The following is a 12,730-nucleotide window of genomic DNA, read 5'->3' on the forward strand; positions in this document are numbered from 1 at the left end:
GGCTTCTAGTGATCCATCACCTAATAGGAAGTTTTTCAACCCTTGTCTCCCTTCCTCACCATTTTTGGAGTCCCCAGTGTCTTTTGTTCCCAGCTTTATGTCCACGTGTACCCACGTGGGTACACATCTAGCTCCCACTTATAAATGAAAACATGTGATACTTTGTTTTCTGTTTTCTGCATTAATTCACTTAGAATCATGGTCTCCAACTGCATCCAAGTTGCTGCAGAGGACATGGTTTTCTTCTTTATAATGGGTGGCATGGTAGTCCATAGTGTACATATACCACATTTGTTTTAATCCAGTCCACCGTTTGTGGGCATCTAGCATGATTCCATGTTTGTGATAAACATATGAGTGCTGTGATAAACATATGAGTACATGTGTCTTTTTGTTAGAACAATTTATTTTCCTTTGGGTATATACCCAGTAATGGGATTCATGGATTGAATGGTAGTTCTGCTTTTAGTTATTTGAGAAATGTCCAAACTGCTTTTCACAGGGCCTGAACTAATTTACCTTCCCACCAACAGTCTATAAGCATTCCCCTTTCTTTGCACCTCATCAACATCTATTGCTTTTTTTTTTTTTTTCCCTTGTTTGAGATGGAGTCTTGCTCTGTTGCCCAGGCTGGAGTGCAGTGGTGCGATCTCAGCTCACTGCAACCTCTGCCCCCTGGTTTCAAGCAATTCTTCTGCCTCAGTCTCCCAGGTAGCTGGGATTATAGGCACCTCCCATCATACCTGGTTAATTTTTGTATTTTTAGTAGAGTCAGGGTTTTGCCCTGTTGGCCAGGCAGGTCTCAAGCTCTTGACTTTAGGTGATCTGCCTGCCTTGGCCTCCCAAAGTGCTGGGATTACAGACGTGAGCCACACCATGCCTGACCTGTTTTTTGATTCCTTAATAGCAATTCTGACTGGTGTGATATGGCATCTCACTGTGGTTTAGATTTGCATCTCTCTGATGGTGAGTGATGTTGAGCACTTTTTTTTTTTTTTTTATGTTTCTTGGCCACATACATGTCTTTTGAGAAGTATCTGTTCACATCTTTTGCCCACTTTTTAATGGGTTTGTTTTCTTTTTGTGTTTAAGTTCCTTGTAGATTCTGGATATTAGTGTGTCAAGGATGCATTTTCTTGAGAGTGTAGCCTTTCACTTAGTGGCAGGACAGCCTCTCTCTGGGGTGACCAGCTCTTTCAGGATCCCTGGCATTACTTAAAAATCTCAGGCTCTGCTTTTTTCTTGCCTACCTTCCTGCTGGTCCAAGGGCTCAGTGTTGCCACTGAAATGTTAAAATGAGCCTTTACCCTCAGTTTAACACTCTTCACCCAACTTTCTGCTCTCTGGTTTTAGCCTGCGGCTATATTGGTTTGCCCTTCTAAAGATTCCTTGACTTCCTTGTGAGAGATGCAGTAAAAACTATGATTTATGCAGGATCTAGTTGTTATAGCAGAATGGCTCTTCAGGGCATCTAATGAGCTACACTTCTGAAAAGAGGAATTGCAACTATACTTCACCTATTCCTCCCCTCATTAATGGAAGAGTCACATGCCCTTCTTTAAGTGTTCTTGTTATAAGGGTAATGCTTTTGTTTTCCTTTTTCAAATACAAAATTACAAATTTTGATATTTGCTATTTTTCTCATTGTCTATACCCCCAGGAAGTTCTGATAATCTTGAGGGTTGGGGTTGTATGCCTTTCTTTAAGGATCACTGCTTTAGGGATAGGGCTCTGTATTTAAAAAGCTGTAATCTCTTTCCTTGATTGAGTTTGTCTGAAAAGCAAACATCTATCATTAACTTAGAATTTCAGCAACTTAAAATTTGGAGAATTATAGCTATTCTACACTGGACAGCCACCTGAAACAACACCAGCATAGTCTACAGATATAGATGAAGACATTCAGGGACAAAGTACAAAGGTAACTTTACCGAGCTTTCTAGCTGGTATCTGAGATTCCATTTTCCACAGGATGAAGTCCTGCTTTACTGAAGGGTGCAGTCCAATGTACTGTGTGGGCAAAAACCACCCACTGCATCTCTGGAAGGCTGCATTGTTTGCAGCCTTTCAGATAGTTTTCTGGGTGAAGAAAAGAGCACACTATCGTGGGTGTTAGGCATTTTGGATTCATTTCCTAGCTTTGCATGTGATTCATTTTTTGGACCTTGGGGAAATAATATTGATTGTCATCCAAATCACTCGAAAGTCGTTTAAACACCACCTCTCTCACACTACCACCAAAACATCCACATTTCTTTCCCCTTCTTATTAGATAACCCACTTCAGCTATATGAGTTTTAGGTCCAAATGAGTGACTTAGTTGGCATATAATTTTTTTTTTTTTTTTTTTTTGAGACGGAGTTTCGCTCTTGTTACCCAGGCTGGAGTGCAATGGCGCGATCTCGGCTCACCGCAACCTCCGCCTCCTGGGTTCAGGCAATTCTCCTGCCTCAGCCTCCTGAGTAGCTGGGATTACAGGCACACGCCACCATGCCCAGCTAATGTTTTGTATTTTTAGTAGAGACGGGGTTTCACCATGTTGACCAGGATGGTCTTGATCTCTCGACCTCGTGATCCACCCACCTTGGCCTCCCAAAGTGCTGGGATTACAGGCTTGAGCCACCGCGCCCGGCTGGCATATAATTTTTAACTAATTGAATTAGTTCATACTTGTTAATTGTAATTTCATTTCAAGGTTTTGGAAATGTAGTCAACGGAAGTTTAGGTGTGTTTTATAGCCAGGTAAACTTATTTTGAAGCCCTCCTCCATCCTGAGAGGTTTGAAAAATTTATCATTTAGACCCTTGTTTTTTTGTTTTGTTTTTTAGGTTTTTTGTTTGTTTGTTTGAGACAGAATCTTACTGTGTCACCCAGGCTGGAGAGCAACCTCTGCCTCCTGGGTTCTGAGGAGTCTCCTGCTTTAGGCTCCCAAATAGCTGGGATTGCAGGCATGTGCCACTATGTCCGGCTAATTTTTATAATTTATTTTTAGTAGAGATGGGGTTTCACCATGTTGGTCAGGCTGGTCTTGAACTTCTGACCTCATGATCTGCCTGCCTTGGCCGCCCAAAGTGCTAGGATTACAGGCATGAGCCACTGTGCCCGGCCCTGTTTTGTTGTTGTTGTTTTTTTCTTTTTTTGAGATGGAGTTTTTGCTTTTGTTACCCAGGCTGGAGTGCAATGGTGCGATCTCGGCTCACCGCAACCTCCGCCTCCTGGGTTCAGGCAATTCTCCTGCTTCAGCCTCCTGAGTAGCTGGGATTATAGGCACGCACCACCATGCCCAGCTAATTTTTTGTATTTTTAGTAGAGATGGGGTTTCACCGTGTTGACCAGGATGGTCTCGATCTCTTGACCTTGTGATCCACCCGCCTCGGCCTCCCAAAGTGCTGGGATTACAGGCGTGAGCCACCGGGCCTGGACTCTGTTTTGTTTTTTTTAAAGCTACAGCTTTACTTAGTAGATCTAGTGTTCAAGAATTCCTATGTTTTTTTACCATGAAGAAAAAATGGATAGCCAATTTGTTGGGTTGCTATTTTTAATTCAGTCTGATTTCTAAGCATCAAATATGAAGTTCTCACTCTTACCATATTTGGTCTAGCTGGTAAATCCACTGGTGATAAAGAATGAGCTTAGAGCCTTTGCTGTGAATCACTAGAGCAGTGGCTGAGTTAAAAACAAATATCTAAATATTTTATTTACCGGACTTTGTTTTAGACCTTGGGGTAACATCAGTGAAATAGCTTAGGTTTGGACCACTTTATAAGAAAAGATGAAATCTATGGACTCCTCCAAAAAATGCTTTTATGTATGATATGGTTTGGCTCTGTGTCCCCACCCAAGTCTCATAGCTCCTGTAATTTCCTCATGTTGTCGGAGGGACCTAGTGGGAGATAATTGAATCATGGGGGTGGGTCTTTCCTGTGCTGTTGTTGTGATAGTGAATAAGTCTCTCAAGATCTGATGGGTTTAGAAAGGGGTTTCCCAGCACAGGCTCTCTTCTCTTGTCTGCTGCCATGTGAGACATGCCTTTCACCTTCTGCCATGATTGTGAGGCCTCCCCAATCACGTGGAAGTGTAAATCCAGTAAACCTCTTTCTTTTGTAAAATTGCCCAGTCTGGGTATGTCTTTTTCAGCAGCATGAAAATGGATTAATAAAGCAAACTGGTCATCAGTAGAGTGGGGTGCTACTGAAGATACCTGAAAATGTGGAAGTGGAACTGGGTAACAGGCAAAGGTTGTAACATGTTGGAGGGCTCAGAAGAAGACAGGAAAATATGGGTAAGTTTGAAACTCCCTAGAGACTTGTTGAATGGTTTTGACCAAAAAGCTGATAATGATATGGATGATGAAATCCAGGCTAAGGTGGTCTCAGTAATGATATGGATGATGAAATCCAGGCTAAGGTGGTCTCAGATGGAGATGAGGAAATTGTTGGGAACCACAGTAAAGGTGACTCTTGCTATATTTTAGCAAAGAGACTGGCAGCATTTTGCCCTTGAGATTTGTGGAACTTTGAACTTGAGAGAGATGATTTAGGGTATCTAGCAGAATAAATTTCTTTTTTTTTTTTTAAGTACTGTTTTTTTGTTTTTGTTTTTTTTAAATTTTTTTTATTGCATTTTATGTTTTGGGGTACATGTGAAGAACGTGCAAGATTGTTGCATAGGTACACACATGGCAGTGTGATTTGCTGCCTTCCTCCCTATCAACTATATCTGGCATTTCTCCCCATGCTATCTCTCCCCACCTCCCCACCCCCGTCCCTCCCCCATTTCTCCCAGAATAAATTTCTAAGCAGCAAAGCAATCAAGAGATGACTTGGGTGCTGTTAAAGGCATTCAGTTTTATAAGGGAAGTAGAGCATAAAAGTTCAGAAGATTTGCAGCTTAACAATGCAATATTAAAATCCTGTTTTCCGAGGAGAAATTCAAGCTGGCTGCAGAAATTTGCATAAGCAATGAGGACCTGAATGTTAACCTTCAAGACAATGGGGAAAAATGTCTCCAGGGTATGTCAGAGGTCTTGACAGCTGCCCCTCTCATCACAGGCCCTGAGGCATAGGAGGAAAAAGTGGTTTCATGGGCTGGGCACAGAGTTCCTGTGCTGTGTGCAGCCTAGAGACTTGGTGCCCTGTATCCCAGCCTCTCCAGCTATGATTGAAAGGAACCAGCGTAGAGCTCAGGCTGTGGCTTCAGAGGGTACAAGTCCCACACCTTATAACTTCCACGTGGTGTTAAGCCTGTGAATGCACAGAAGTCAAAGAATTGAGGTTTGGGAACCTCCACCTAGATTTCAGAGGATGTATGGAAACACCTGGATGTCCAGGCGGAGGTTTGCTGCAGGAGTGGGGCTCTCCATGGAGAACCTCACACAGGATCAGAGCCCCCACACAGAGTCCCTACTGGGGCACCACCTAGTGGAGCTGTGAGAAGAGGCCCACTGTTCTCCAGATCCCGGAATGATAGATCCACTGACAGCTTGCACTGTGCACCTGGAAAACCTGCAGCCCATGAAAGCAGCCAGGAGCGAGGCTGTATCCTGCAAAGTCATAGGTGGGGAGCTGCCCAAGACCATGGGAACACACCTCTTCTATCAGTGTGACCTGGATGTGGGACATGGAGCAAAGGAGATCATTTTGGAACTTTAAGATTTGATTGCCTTGTTGTATTTCAGAGTTGCATGGGGCTTGTAGCCCCTTTGTCTTGGCCAATTTCTCCCATTTGGAATGGCTTTATTTACCTAATGCCTATACCCACATTGTATCTAGGAAGTAACTAACTTGCTTTTGATTTTACAGGTTCATAGGTGGAAGGGACTTGTCTTGTCACAGATGAGACTTCAGACTGTGGAGTTTTGAGATAATGCTGAAATGAGCTAAACTTTTGGGAGACTATTGGGAAGGTGTGATTGGTTTTGAAATGTGAGGACATGAGATTTGGAAGGGGCCAGGGGTGGAATGATATGGTTTGGCGCCGTGTCCCCACCTAAATCTCATCTTATAGCTCCCATAATTTCTTCATATTATGAGAAGGACCTGATGGGAGAAAATCAAATCATGGGGGCAGGTCTTTCTCATGCTGTTCTCATGAGAGTGAATAAGTCTCATGAGATCTCATGAGTGAGTAAGTCTCAATAACTTTAAAAAGGAAAGTTTCCCTGCACAAGCTCTTCTCTTGTCTGCTCCCATGTGAGATGTGCCTTTCACCTTCTGCCATGATTGTGAGGCCTTCCCAGCCACGTGGAACCGTAGGTCCAATAAACCTCTTTCTTTTTTTTTTTTGAGACGGAGTTTCGCTCTTGTTACCCAGGCTGGAGTGCAATGGCGCGATTTCGGCTCACCGCAACTTCTGCCTCCTGGGTTCAAGCAATTCTCCTGCCTCAGCCTCCTGAATAGCTGGGATTACAGGCATGTGCCACCGGCCCAGCTAATTTTTTGTATTTTTAGTAGAGACGGGGTTTCACCATGTTGACCAGGATGGTCTCGATCTCTCAACCTCGTGATCCACCCGCCTCGGCCTCCCAAAGTGCTGGGATTACAGGCTTGAGCCACTGCACCCGGCCAACCTCTTTCTTTTGTAAATTGTTCGGTCTTAGGTATGTCTTTATCAGCACATATAGACAATGCATATACACGAAAAGTTTTATATACTATTTTGGGGAATTTATAACCCCCGGAAGACCATTTATGCACCACCTCAGATTGAGAAACCTGCTTTAGGGCCCAGGATCCTTTATAGGGGGGACATATTTTTAGACTGTTTGCTGAAATAGATGCTAACTGCGTCTAAACTTCAAGAGTGGTATACAAAAGCATTATGTTATTATTCTCTTATTTATTCTTTTCATGAATTCTGTCAAGGCTTAACTTTTCTGTTTTATGGATGATGACTGTTAGTGTCAAACAGCTGGTCACATTCTATATATATTTCCAGCTTAAGTTACTCTCTAGAGGTAGGTCAGAGACAAGACTTTGATTTAACTTGAAAACAGATTATGCATGTAATTTTAGAGATGCTTACTTCTGTCATTTTCACAGTGTTTCATCCTGTTAGTATGGCTTGTGTAGACTTAAGCCATATGAAAAAGAGAACAAAGGCTGGGCGCGGTGGCTCAAGCCTGTAATCCCAGCACTTTGGGAGGCTGAGGCGGATCACGAGGTCAAGAGATCGAGACCATCCTGGTCAACATGGTGAAACCCCGTCTCTACTAAAAATACAAAAAATTAGCTGGGCATGGTGGTGTGTGCCTGTAATCCCAGCTACTCAGGAGGCTGAGGCAGGAGAATTGCTTGAACCCAGGAGGCGGAGGTTGCGGTGAGCCAAGATCGTGCCATTGCACTCCAGCCTGGGTAACAAGAGTGAAACTCCGTCTCAAAAAAAAAAAAAAAAAAAAAAAAAAAAAGAAAAAGAGAACAAAATGCTGAGGTGAAATTGGTGGAATTCCTCTTTCATCTACCTCTGCTGTCCATTTACAGCAGATAGCTGCCTGCCTTTTTCTTTTTCTCCCTCACTTTTTCTCTTTCTTCAGTGTAGGCAGTAGTGGTAAGAGGAGGCTTTTATAACATTGTATGAGGGATTTGGACTTTATGGAAACAAGAACAAATATTTTCTTCTTTACTACCCTGGGGCTAATGTCCCACATGCTGTTTGCAAATTGCAAAAAAACGATTCCTTAGAGTGAGTTCAGGGTCAGATAACTCTTTGAGGAGGAGTGTTTTTGTTTTTGCTTTCTCCTGAACTCACAGATTTTACTTTCTATGCTTTTCTTGTCAAGTACATTTCCTATGTGCAAAGTAAATAAAATCTGTTAAAACTTTGGTTGTCATTATTCTAATGTGTGAACAGCACTTTTTAACTCACATTAAAAAAAAAAATCTTCTAACGAAACCTTGAGGAAAAAAATTAGCTGGAGTTTAGAGGCTCTGATTTTAAGCTTCCAGGATGGGTCTTTTTCTGTGCCTCCTCTGTAGTGGAATAACGATGTGACATGCTTCGTGTAAAACCTCAGTTTCCAGTGGAAACTACCTTACCATCGCGGGAGAGGTCACTGGATTTGGCTTTCCAGGTGACAGAGATGGAGCACTTCTTCACAGGTTCTTTGCATCCACCCTTTCATAGAAAATTGGGGCGATGGAATTAGACTTTAAAGAAATGTTACCTTCCTTTTTCTTTTTTCTATGTAAAAGAAAGCTCATGGCTTCATAATAAGGGGAAGATTGGTTATAAGACTTCAATTGCTTCATTTTCGATTGGGGGATCACAGGATTTGTAGCATGGGCTTTGGCTCTGTAGATTTTGTCACCATCTTTGGAATAACCCTGTGCATTGCCATTTATTTTCTTTTATTATCATGTTCCATCCACCTCAAATGCAGGTCATCATTTTGTCTTTCTGTTCATCTCTTACTTATTCCCCAACATCTAGCTTCATATACCTGTCTGTAAAGCCTTTTTAATCGATCTCTTGAATGAAATGATCTCTTCCTCTTCTGAATTACTATCATGAAGGAGCATAGCTAGATATAGGTTTGAATTTCAGCTCTGCTATGTGATTGTCAAAGTCAATTTTCCTATCTATAAAAGAGTATTAATAATGTAAAGTAGCTTTGTAGGGTTGTTTTACAAAACAGTAACTATATATAAAGCTCCTATCAAAGCATCTAATAGTAGCAAAAATAACACTAGTTTTACAGTAAAATTAAAGTTAAATAATTCTTTTGAAGTGCTTAGCAGAGTACCTGTCATAGTAGTAGGCTCTCAGTGTTAGGTTTTGTTTTTCATCAATAAGTGGTAGAGATTTACTCTTACTAACTGTAGTTGCTCCTGCCACTGCTTCCGTTACTACTATGTTACAGTTCATTTGATTCTTAATTATTCACAGGCAGAGTTAAAGCGAAGCTCATCTAACCAGTTTTAGAGCCCCTCGCTTTCAAAGGGACCCCTTCCAACGCCCTGGATTTCACCTAGCAGTGTGTCCTCAAATTAAGATACTTTAGCTATAGTCAGTTAAGATGGTTCTCTTCGTCCACTCTTCTTCCCTTTGTCATACTTCTCCTTATGTTGGGTAGTATTAAATTGCCACTGGCATTTCTCCCAGCCGAGGGGACTTGAATTGGGAGTATATTCAGTTTGGGTTAGTGGGATCACTTACGTGGTCCGCAGCCATTGCTGTGTATAGTTGTTATTGCTGGGCATCTCAGTGTAGAATGGCTGCCAAGAATACTCTGCCATCTTATTTGACTCACCTTGGTTTGTAACATGAAGTTGCAGGGCCTACTGTGAATGCTAGTATAAGCCCCTGTAATGCCATGGCAGTGTGGATATGGTTGAAAAACCAGATTATGTGTTTTCTCATGTCAGAGGGTATTTAGGATTAGTCACACTGCCAGAAAACTTGAAATGCCCCCAAATTTAAAAGTGGCCCTTGAAACTCTTCATGAATTGCAATAATGAATTATGAAGTGGAAAGAGACCATTCCAAACTATTAATACTAAACTTTTTAGTTAACCATGCTAAAGGAGAGTCATAATTATTATTTCCTAGACAGTATTACAAAATCATGGGCATATGATGAGGTGATCAAAGATCCTAAATATGTAGGAAAGATGATAGAGCCTAAGGAATTAATAAATATATTGTTATTTTTCTAGATTTTGTTTTGTGTTGCCAGCTTTTACAATTTGTAATATTTTTGTGATTTCTGTTCTCATTCTTAATAAATATTCTTTGTACCTAATTTCATATTCATAACTTTATATTTATTTTCCTATTGAGTGCTCCACTATGACTATCCCAGTCATAGTCTTCCTTGAATCATATCATTTGGTGTTATGTTGACCTACTAATTCAAATCTTTAATGGCAGTATGCAATTCCTGTGTGTGTATCTTGACTTTAAATGGTCTGTGACTTGAGGATGGGAAGGTTGTCTGCTGTGTAGCATAGTATTTGAAACATCATATATATACAAATAGTCATTGATGAGAGAACATCACAGTGTAAGGAGGTGAGTTCCTATTCTTGAGTTATGGGTTTTGGGGTTGGGCAGGTACTTTACTAGCTATTTTGGAAGGGGCTGACAAGTGTTTCTGTTCAAATGTATTACAGCCTTGACAGGTAAGAAGACATGGAGTAGTTTGTGTGTTTCTTCATCTTTATTTTAAAATAATTTGAAGTTAGAAGAGCTGGGTTCTGCTTTGATTGCTGATACTTTATAGTTTTTTTTTTTTTTTTTTTTTTTTGAGACGGAGTTTCGCTCTTGTTACCCAGGCTGGAGTGCAATGGCGCAATCTCGGCTCACCGCAACCTCCGCCTCCTGGGTTCAGGCAATTCTCCTGCCTCAGCCTCCTGAGTAGCTGGGATTACAGGCACACGCCACCATGCCCAGCTCATTTTTTAATATTTTTAGTAGAGACGGGGTTTCACCATGTTGACCAGGATGGTCTCGATCTTTTGACCTCGTGATCCACCCGCCTCAGCCTCCCAAAGTGCTGGGATTACAGGCGTGAGCCACCGCGCCCTGCCTCTTTTTTTTTTTTTGAGACGGAGTTTTTGCTCTTGTTACCCAGGCTGGAGTGCAATGGCGCGATCTTGGCTCACCGCAACCTCCGCCTCCTGGGTTCAGGCAATTCTCCTGCCTCAGCCTCCTGAGTAGCTGGGATTACAGGCACGCGCCATCATGCCCAGCTGATTTTTTGTATTTTTAGTAGAGACGGGGTTTCACCATGTTGACCAGGCTGGTCTCGATCTCTTGACCTCGTGATCCACCCGCCTTGGCCTCCCAAAGTGCTGGGATTACAGGCTTGAGCCACCGCGCCCGGCCTGTTTTGTTTTTGTGTTGGAGTCTCAGTCTGTTGCCAGGTTAAAGTGCAGTGGCGCAGTCTCATCTCATTGCAACCTCCACCTCCTGGGCTCAAGCGATTCTCCTGCCTCAGCTGCCTGAGTAGCTGGGACTACAGGAGTGTGCCGCCATGTCCAGCTAAATTTTTTGTATTTTAGTTGAGATGGGGTTTTACCATGTTGGCCAGGATGGTCTTAATCTCCTGACCTCGTGATCTGCCTGCCTTGGCCTCCCAAGGTGGTGGGATTACAGGAGCGAGCCACCGTGCCCAGCTATCCTTTTTTTTTTTTTTTTTAGAAAACAAACATCTGGTTTTAAGTTTCATGGGTAAAAAAGAAAAAATTCTCTTTGACATTCTTGGATTTAAAAAGCGGTTCAGTGATATTTGTAGAAAAGATTAGACCTCCTATGCCTAGGGGAAATTTTCATGCCTGAACTAGCAAACTTTGAATAATAAGAGGTTTTGGTGGAAATTCCAGCATATTTTTAAGTAAAGGAGCTGCCAGTACAAATCATTGAGTTTACATACAAAATAAACAGCTTATTAAATAAATAGCTATTAAGATGAATGAGTTCAGGACGAGAAAATGCCATGTAAATAGATAGGCCTCCATATTCCATAGGCTGTTTCTACCTAAGAGGTTTTTTATTTTAATTTTTAAATACTGTGTGTTTTGTTTTTTCATGCAGGGTCTTGCTTTGTCTCCCAGGCTGGAGAACACAGTTCACGGCAGCCTTGAACTCCTGGGATTCATGCAATCCTCCTGTCTCAGCCTTCTGTGTAGCTTGGGACCACAGGAGTGTACCACCATGCCGGGCTAATTTTTTTTTCTTTTGAGGTGGAGTCTCGCTCTGCAGCCCAGGCTGGAATGCAGTGGTGCTATCTCGGCTCACTGCAACCTATATCTCCTGGGACCCAGTTCAAGCAATTCTCCTACCTCTGTCTCCCAAGTAGCTGGAATTACAGGCACGAACCACCATGCTCAGCTAATTTTTGTATTTTTTTTTTTTTTCAGTAGAGACAGGGTTTCACCACGTTGGCCAGTCTGGTCTTGAACTCCTGATGCCATGATCTGCCCGCCTTGGCCTCCCACTGGCTAATTTTTAAATTTTTTGTGGATACAAGGTCTCACTATGTTGCCCAGGCTGGTCTCAAACCTATGGGCTTAAGTGATCCTCCTGCTTCAGCCTCCCAAAGTACTGGGATTACAGGCATGAGCCACCATACCTGGCCAAGCGTTTTAGTATTGCCTTTTTCCAAACACTCTAAGTGAAATCAAGCAACAGAAATATCATGTCCTGAGATTATTGTGCCATGAAGTGTTAGGATGAAGGAGATACACACACACACACACACACACACACACACACACACACACACACACTTTTTTTGCATATTAAGAAAAAGTAGGGGAGAGTATGAAAGAAGAGGAAAACACTGTAAATCAACAAATAAAGTATCTCTGGTTAAGAATCAGAGAGAGTATATATCTTTCAATAAATGCTGAAAGAAACCATATGCTTAGGCATTAAACCAAAGTATTATGGACATAAAATCATGACCTCCCAGCTCTCTCTCATGGGTTATGTTCATATTCATTTCAAAGTATTAGTTGAAGTCTTTAGAATCTGGAAATATTTATTATTGCTTGAAAGTTAAGAGGCACTCATTGGAGAGGAAAATCCGGGACTCCTGCCTTGTTACACACCTAGTTAGGTAAGATACTTTTTTTTTTTTAAAGACGGAGTTTTACTCTTGTTGCCCAGACTGGAGTGCAGTGGCGTGATCTTGGCTCACTGCAGCCTCTGCCTCCCAGGTTCAAGTGATTCTCCTGCCTCAGCCTCCCAAGTAGCTGAGATTACAGGCATGCGCCACCACACCTGGCTA

At 42.1% G+C, this 12,730-nt stretch overlaps 1 protein-coding gene across 2 annotated transcripts in view; it reads left to right on the top strand.

Moving 5' to 3' along the window:
• The window catches only part of JAM3 (junctional adhesion molecule 3), a 100,265-nt gene that overhangs the window by 37,380 nt on the left and 50,155 nt on the right, over positions 1-12,730 (top strand). The gene's annotated exons all lie outside the window — the stretch shown is intronic.

This window comes from Saimiri boliviensis, chromosome 6 (genome assembly GCF_048565385.1).
Source record: "Saimiri boliviensis isolate mSaiBol1 chromosome 6, mSaiBol1.pri, whole genome shotgun sequence".
Taxonomy (NCBI): Eukaryota; Metazoa; Chordata; class Mammalia; order Primates; family Cebidae; genus Saimiri; species Saimiri boliviensis.